The sequence below is a fragment of the Oncorhynchus kisutch genome, linkage group LG3, assembly GCF_002021735.2.
Source record: "Oncorhynchus kisutch isolate 150728-3 linkage group LG3, Okis_V2, whole genome shotgun sequence".
In the NCBI taxonomy this organism is placed as follows: Eukaryota; Metazoa; Chordata; class Actinopteri; order Salmoniformes; family Salmonidae; genus Oncorhynchus; species Oncorhynchus kisutch.
In genome coordinates this window covers 9,383,082-9,391,268 of record NC_034176.2, presented here as the reverse complement: position 1 = coordinate 9,391,268, position 8,187 = coordinate 9,383,082, and the positions used below count along the sequence as shown (strand labels likewise).

The following is an 8,187-nucleotide window of genomic DNA, read 5'->3' as shown; positions in this document are numbered from 1 at the left end:
TATGACATGACTTTATGACAGCCTACATTATGACATGACTTTATGACAGCCTACATTATGACATGACTTCATGACAGCCTACATTATGACATGACTTTATGACAGCCTACATTATGACATGACTTCATGACAGCCTACATTATGACATAACTTTATGACATGACTTTATGACAGCCTACATTATGACATGACTTTATGACAGCCTACATTATGACATGACTTTATGACAACCTACATTATGACATTATGACAGCCTACATTATTACATGACTTTATGACATGACTTTATGACAGCCTACATTATGACATGACTTTATGACATGACTTTATGACAGCCTACATTATGACATGACTTTATGACAGCCTACATTATGACATGACTTTATGACAACCTACATTGTGACATTATGACAGCCTACATTATTACATGACTTTATGACATGACTTTATGACAGCCTACATTATGACATGACTTCATGACATGACTTTATGACAGCCTACATTATGACATGACTTTATGACATGACTTTATGACAGCCTACATTATGACATGACTTTATGACATGACTTTATGACAGCCTACATTATGACATGACTTTATGACATGACTTTATGACAGCCTACATTATGACATGACTTTATGACAGCCTACATTATGACATGACTTTATGACAACCTACATTGTGACATTATGACAGCCTACATTATTACATAACTTTATGACAGCCTACATTATTACATAACTTTATGACAGACTACATTATGACATGACTTTATGACAGCCTATATTATGACATGACTTTAAAACAGCCCAAATTATGACATAAACCTATGACAGCCTACATTATGACATGACTTTATGACAGCCTACATTATGACATGACTTTATGACAGCCTACATTATGACATGACTTTATGACAGCCTACATTATAACATGACTTTATGACAGCCTACATTATGACATGACTTTATGACAGCCTATATTATGACATGACTTCATGAAATGAATTTATGACAGCCTACATTATGACATGACTTTATGACAGCCTACATTATGACATGATATTATGACAGCCTACATTATGACATGACTTTATGACAGCCTACATTATGACATGACTTTATGACAGCCTACATTATGACATGACTTCATGACATGACTTCATGGCAGCCTACATTATGACATGACTTTATGACAGCCTACATTATGACATAACTTTATGACAGCCTACATTATGACATGACTTTATGACAGCCTACATTATGACATTACTTTATGACAGTCTACATTATTACAGCCTACATTATGACATGACTTTATGACAGTCTACATTATGACATAATTTTATGACATGACTTTATGACAGCCTATATTATGACATGACTTTATGACATCCTACATTATGACATAACTTTATGACAGTCTACATTATGACATAATTTTATGACATGACTTAAAACAGCCTAAATTATGACATCAGAGACTCTGGGTTCGCGCCCAGGCTCTGTCGTAACCGGCCGCAACCGGGAGGTCCGTGGGGCGACGCACAATTGGCCTAGCATCGTCCGGGTTAGGGAGGGCCTGGCCGGTAGGGATGTCCTTGTCTCATCGCGCACCAGCGACTCCTGTGGCAGGCCAGGCACAGTGCGCACTAACCAAGGTTGCCAGGTGCACGGTGTTTCCTCCAACACATTGGTGCGGCTGGCTTCCGGGTTGGATGCGCGCTGTGTTAAGAAGCAGTGTGGCTTGGTTGGGTTGTGTATCGGAGGACGCATGACTTTCAACCTTCGTCTCTCCCGAGCCCATACGGGAGTTGTAGCGATGAGACAAGATAGTAGCTACTAAAACAATTGGATACCATGAAATTGGGGAGAAAAAGGGGTACAATTCACACAAAAAAAGACATTATGACAGCCTACATTATGACATGACTTTAAAACCGCCTACATTATGACATGACTTTATGACAGCCTACATTATGACATGACTTTATGACAGACTACATTATAACAAGACTTTATGACAGCCTACATTATGACATGACTTTATGACAGCCTACTTTATGACATGACTTTATGACAGCCTACATTATGACATAACTTCATGACAGCCTACTTTATGACATGACTTTATGACAGCCTACATTATGACATGACTTTATGACAACCTACATTATGACATTATGACAGCCTACTTTATGACATGACTTTATGACAGCCTACATTATGACATGACTTTATGACAACCTACATTATGACATTATGACAGCCTACATTATGACAGCCTACATTATGACATGACTTTATGACATGACTTTATGACAGCCTACATTATGACATGACTTTATGACAGCCTACATTATGACATGACTTTATGACAGCCTACATTATGACATGACTTTATGACAACCTACATTATGACATTATGACAGCCTACATTATTACATAACTTTATGACAGCCTACATTATTACATAACTTTATGACAGACTACATTATGACATGACTTTATGACAGCCTATATTATGACATGACTTTAAAACAGCCTAAATTATGACATAAACCTATGACAGCCTACATTATGACATGACTTTATGACAGCCTACATTATGACATGACTTTATGACAGCCTACATTATGACATGATATTATGACAGCCTACATTATGACATGACTTTATGACAGCCTACATTATGACATGACTTTATGACAGCCTACATTATGACATGACTTCATGGCAGCCTACATTATGACATGACTTTATGACAGCCTACATTATGACATAACTTTATGACAGCCTACATTATGACATGACTTTATGACAGCCTACATTATGACATTACTTTATGACAGTCTACATTATTACAGCCTACATTATGACATGACTTTATGACAGTCTACATTATGACATAATTTTATAACATGACTTTATGACAGCCTATATTATGACATGACTTTATGACATCCTACATTATGACATAACTTTATGACAGTCTACATTATGACATAATTTTATGACATGACTTAAAACAGCCTAAATTATGACATCAGAGACTCTGGGTTCGCGCCCAGGCTCTGTCGTAACCGGCCGCAACCGGGAGGTCCGTGGGGCGACGCACAATTGGCCTAGCGTCGTCCGGGTTAGGGAGGGCCTGGCCGGTAGGGATGTCCTTGTCTCATCGCGCACCAGCGACTCCTGTGGCAGGCCAGGCACAGTGCGCACTAACCAAGGTTGCCAGGTGCACGGTGTTTCCTCCAACACATTGGTGCGGCTGGCTTCCGGGTTGGATGCGCACTGTGTTAAGAAGCAGTGTGGCTTGGTTGGGTTGTGTATCGGAGGACGCATGACTTTCAACCTTCGTCTCTCCCGAGCCCATACGGGAGTTGTAGCGCTGAGACAAGATAGTAGCTACTAAAACAATTGGATACCATGAAATTGGGGAGAAAAAGGGGTAAAATTCACACAAAAAAAAGACATTATGACAGCCTACATTATTACATAACTTTATGACAGCCTACATTATGATATGACTTCATGACAGCCTACCTTATGACATGACTTTATGACAGCCTATATTATGACAGACTTTAGGACATTACTTTATGACAGCCTACATTATTACATAACTTTATGACAGTCTACATTATGACATAACTTTATGACAGCCTACATTATGACATTACTTTATGACAGCCTGCATTATGACAACCTACATTATGACATGACTTTATGACAGCCTACATTAAAACATGACTTAATGTCAGCCTACATTATGACAGCCTACATTATGACAGTCTACATTATGACATGACTTTATGACAGCCTACATTATGACAGACTACATTATGACATGACTTTGTGAAATGACTTTACGACAGCCTAGAGGACATTATGACAGGTTTATGACAAGTCACAACTATAGCAGCAGCCCAGTATAAACCATGTAGCCTTTGTGACCATAATTCCATCTATGGTGAGATACAATGGCCATCATCCTTCACTTGGCCAGGGCTGGGTGTAACTGCTTACACACAGTTACTTTACCAGTAAAAATACTGTAATCAGATTACAGATTACTGACCACAAATCAGAGACCAACCACTATGATGACACACTAAATGCATTTGATGGATCCTGGATTTCCTCTAATGCCACTCAAGGGGAATGTAATCCAAAAGTAACGTAATCAGATTATGTTACTGAGTTTGGGGTAATCCAAAAATTATTTTACTGATGAAAATGTTGGACAGGCAACTAGTAACTAACGGGTTCCCCCACGGATTATTATTATTTAGAAAGTAACCTACCCAGCTCTGCACTTGACCCTGCCTCACACGGCACAGTGCATTGAACACAGACCTTAAACTAACTAAACCATCATCTATTATAAAACATTTTCCCCCCATGCACTTGTTTCAGCGCAGTTACCATCTCCTTTGTCATGCATGCTAATAGTTGTTTCGCTGATTGGTTCACCCACCTCTTCACCACGCGGTCCAGGCTCCGTCGTTCACGACTACTGTCTGCTCCAGTTCAATGGGAATGTGGTCCTGTGGCTTTCCTCGGCGTCCCAGACCAGTTTGACTTCTGCCACGAACTCCGCTCTTTTCAATCAGTTCAACAGCGAGGGAGGCGAATTGCCTTCTTCATGTTACGTCATGAAAGCAGGGACAGTATCAGTAGATTCATTTGTTTCCATTCATAAGGCGTGCTGCTTGAATGCACGAGATTGTCATAGTGTTGACGAAAGAAAACAATGAAAACAAAAAATAAAAAGCAATAAAGAAAATACGAGTGGACATTCAGAGAATAATAGCCAATGGATATCTGTGAACAAATGTACATTCAATTATATATGCAGTGTCCTACTTAAATTATATTATTATGTGTATTGTGTGTATTGTTACAAACACTTCCTTGAGCAGATTTTCTAATAAACTATTGAATAGCTTAAAATTGTGATTGACCGTAGAAAATCTGTGTTTGTTCAATTTAATGTGACTGATGCTGAATTTGTGTATGATAGCGACTCTAAGAACAAGTTACGTGCGAAGGATGCCACACCTTGACTTCATTCTTATCCCAGTAATATCTTTTAGTTAGCTCTGGTCCATGGTGTTAGTGCGCGTTCGTCTAGGTCTACTGGTGGAGAAACGCGTACTATAACGCCCTGGACAAGAGCTATCGTCCAGGTTGTCCCTGTTCCAGATTTGAGAAGTCTTTCTCGATAGCTACAGTAAATGAGGGAAACAAATAAAAAATAAATAGATACCTTCACTGTTCAGGTAATGGATACAGAATAATGACTAGGCCTAGGCCACTATATTCAATGCATTATGTGATAAATGTGTGGATGACGTTCACACGTTCACGCGGCGGAAGGTAGCCCAACGGTTAGAGCAGTGGGACAGTAACTGAAAGGTTGCTGGCCCAGAAGGACAGGTAAAGATCTGTCCTTCATGCCCCTAGACAAGGCAATTAACCCACTGTTCCCGAGGCCGTCGTCGTAAGTAAGAATTTGTTCTTAACTGACTTGCCTCATTAAATAAAAAATATCGGGACTCATTTGATTGCTCTGATATCCTATTCTAATTAGTTATTAAGTCACTGCAGATTTTTTTAATCTTTCTTTAACTTGGGAAGTCAGTTAAGAACAAATTCTTATTTTCATTGATGGCCTAGGAACAGTGGGTTAACTGCCTGTTCAGAGGCAGAAGGACAGATTTGTACCTTGTCAGTTTGGGGGTTTTAACTGGCAACCTTTCGGTTACTAGTCCAACACTCTAACCACTAGGCTACCCGAAAGCCCACCATATCACAGAAGACGGGAGTAGAGCATCCAGTTGATTGCACCTCACAGCAATAAAACCCAGAGACTAGGGTATTACGTCCCAAATGGCACCCTAATCCCTATATAGTGCACTACTTTTGACCAGAGTCTTATGGTGCCTGGTCAAAAGTAGTGCACTGAATACGGACTAGGGTACCATTTGGAACGTACACCTGGTATCGCTGACTTCAGATACCAGGTATTCTGGTTTCCTGATTACATATCCAGTTTCAGCAAGCACCATGGAAAGTGATATCATCTTTTCCCTCAATCAGCTGCTAAGAATGAGTGCCATTTGGGGACTAGGGGAAATAGCAGAGGGGAAAATCCAGTAGTTCTGATTGTTCTTCAGGTCTTAATGTTGAACTCCGTACATGATACAAAGAAGGAGATTTGATCTGATTCTTTAATTCACTCATTGGTTAGTTGAAAGACAGATACAGGTTCACACAGTATATTTTAAGTTGGTATAGGTGTGTACATTTTTGTCGAGCTCTTCTACTTCACCGTCAGATAAAAGGATGACTATAAGGTGTATGGGTATCTACAACCCTCTAGTGGCAAGAATGTCCATTTCTGCTTCTCTCCCATCTGATCTCAATGGCCCGTATTCATAAAGAATCTCATGAGTATAAGTGCTGATCTACAATAGGTTGAGTTGTGCCTTTTAGATCTGAATAAATAACATTAAATGGACAGGGGTGGACCTGATCCTACTGTAGATCTGAGACACTTTGTGAATAAGGGCCAGTATGTCCTTGTCGCAACCCATGTAATCGACACTCTCCTCAACAAGCAACTGATGGTGTGACATTAATACCACATTTTGGACACTGTCCGTCATACATTCAAACACTGTCCCTTGAGTGATACAAGACAGAACCATTGATTCAAGACAGGTAAAACATGATCAAATCAATACAAAACAAAGGGAAATATATATATTTTTTTACTTTCTGCTTTTATGGCATCACTTAAAGTTCCAATGCTGATGTTTTTATATCAATATCAAATCATTTCTGGGCTATTTATTGTAATAGATGTCCATTAAAATGGGCAAAAACATATTTCTCAAGCAATATTTTATTTATTTATCTAGGACTGTCTGTGAGTGGTCTGAGTGAGGATGGGAAAACTGACAACTAGCTGTTATTGGCAGAGAGGTTTGGAACTCTCTTTGTTATTGGTCTATTAACCAATTTACCGCATTGGTGATGTCACCATGGAAAGACAAAACTCCTGCCCATGCTAACGTGCTGATTAAAAGGTCCAAGTGTAGATTACATTTTCAACCAGCAACTATCAGGAAATAATACAGATTTTTTTTTAAAGTGTTTGATTTTTACAGTGATTTTCACACAATGTTTTTTACAGTGTTCATTTCATCAGCTGTTGACCATTATGATACAAAACGCAGGATAAACTGAATTTTGACTGCTCTGGACCTTTAAAACCCTAGTCCCGGTGATTGAGTTTCTCTCCAATTTAGGTAAGAAAGATATTCACTTGAAAGTGTGTGTGCGTGTGTGTGTGTGTGTGTGTGTGTGTGTGTGTGTGTGTGTGTGTGTGTGTGTGTGTGTGTGTGTAGAGAGGAGGGCAATATGGTCCATTGAAGCGTGGGGAACAGCAAGCTGTCTGAGGCCTGTTATCTGGAAGGATTAAATAGGTTGAGATTCAGGTCATTGGCCAATGAGGATCGACTTAACCAACACAATCACCATCAACACTCATAGACATAACCAAAGCATTGTTGACTCGGAGCCATCAAAAGATGATGCTTTGTTTAGGGTTCGGTGTCCAGAACCTAGTCAAGTCACTTAATCAATGATAACAGCACATTTTGTCAAATTTGTCAGATTTCCAGTACTGCACAGAACCATAATATTTTCTGTATTTCTAAATTCAATTTCTAAATTCAACTCAAATCAAATCAAATTCAGTGCTATTCCCAATGCTTGTCATTTTCCTCTTTATATCTTTTCAGATATCACTTAGAGCTATTACTAATAGCAATACGATGTTGTTGTTGTTGTTTTCTCTCCATTTCACAAAACCTTGAAAGGGGACGACCAGCAACATCAGTAGGGCAGACAAATCTCAAAGCAAACGAATAAACATGATCCAACGATATTATCAAGAAACATAACCACACGAACAAAATGGACAATAGTGACAACAAAATGTGCAACAAGTGAAAATGTAGCAAAATGACTTTAAATAAAAACAGGAGTCAGGATCGATGATTACATCACTGCCCGTGTGATAAAGGAAGCTGTGGTCAACAAACTCAATGCAATGGGCACATAAGATCCAATAGCCAATCGGATACAGGGAAGAAGTTTGACCGGAATTATTT

At 39.1% G+C, this 8,187-nt stretch overlaps 1 protein-coding gene across 2 annotated transcripts in view; it reads right to left on the bottom strand.

The window, feature by feature from the left end:
• pdlim5a (PDZ and LIM domain 5a) overlaps positions 1 to 4,595 on the bottom strand; it is a 160,473-nt gene extending 155,878 nt beyond the window's left edge. The window contains exon 1 of one of the 2 annotated variants that reach the window (XM_031817097.1): positions 4,482 to 4,595. The gene's annotated coding sequence lies outside the window, so the exon portion shown is untranslated. The remainder of the gene's footprint in view (positions 1 to 4,481) is intronic. The other variant, XM_031817159.1, reaches the window with a different exon arrangement.
• Between the last annotated feature and the right edge of the window lie 3,592 nt (positions 4,596 to 8,187).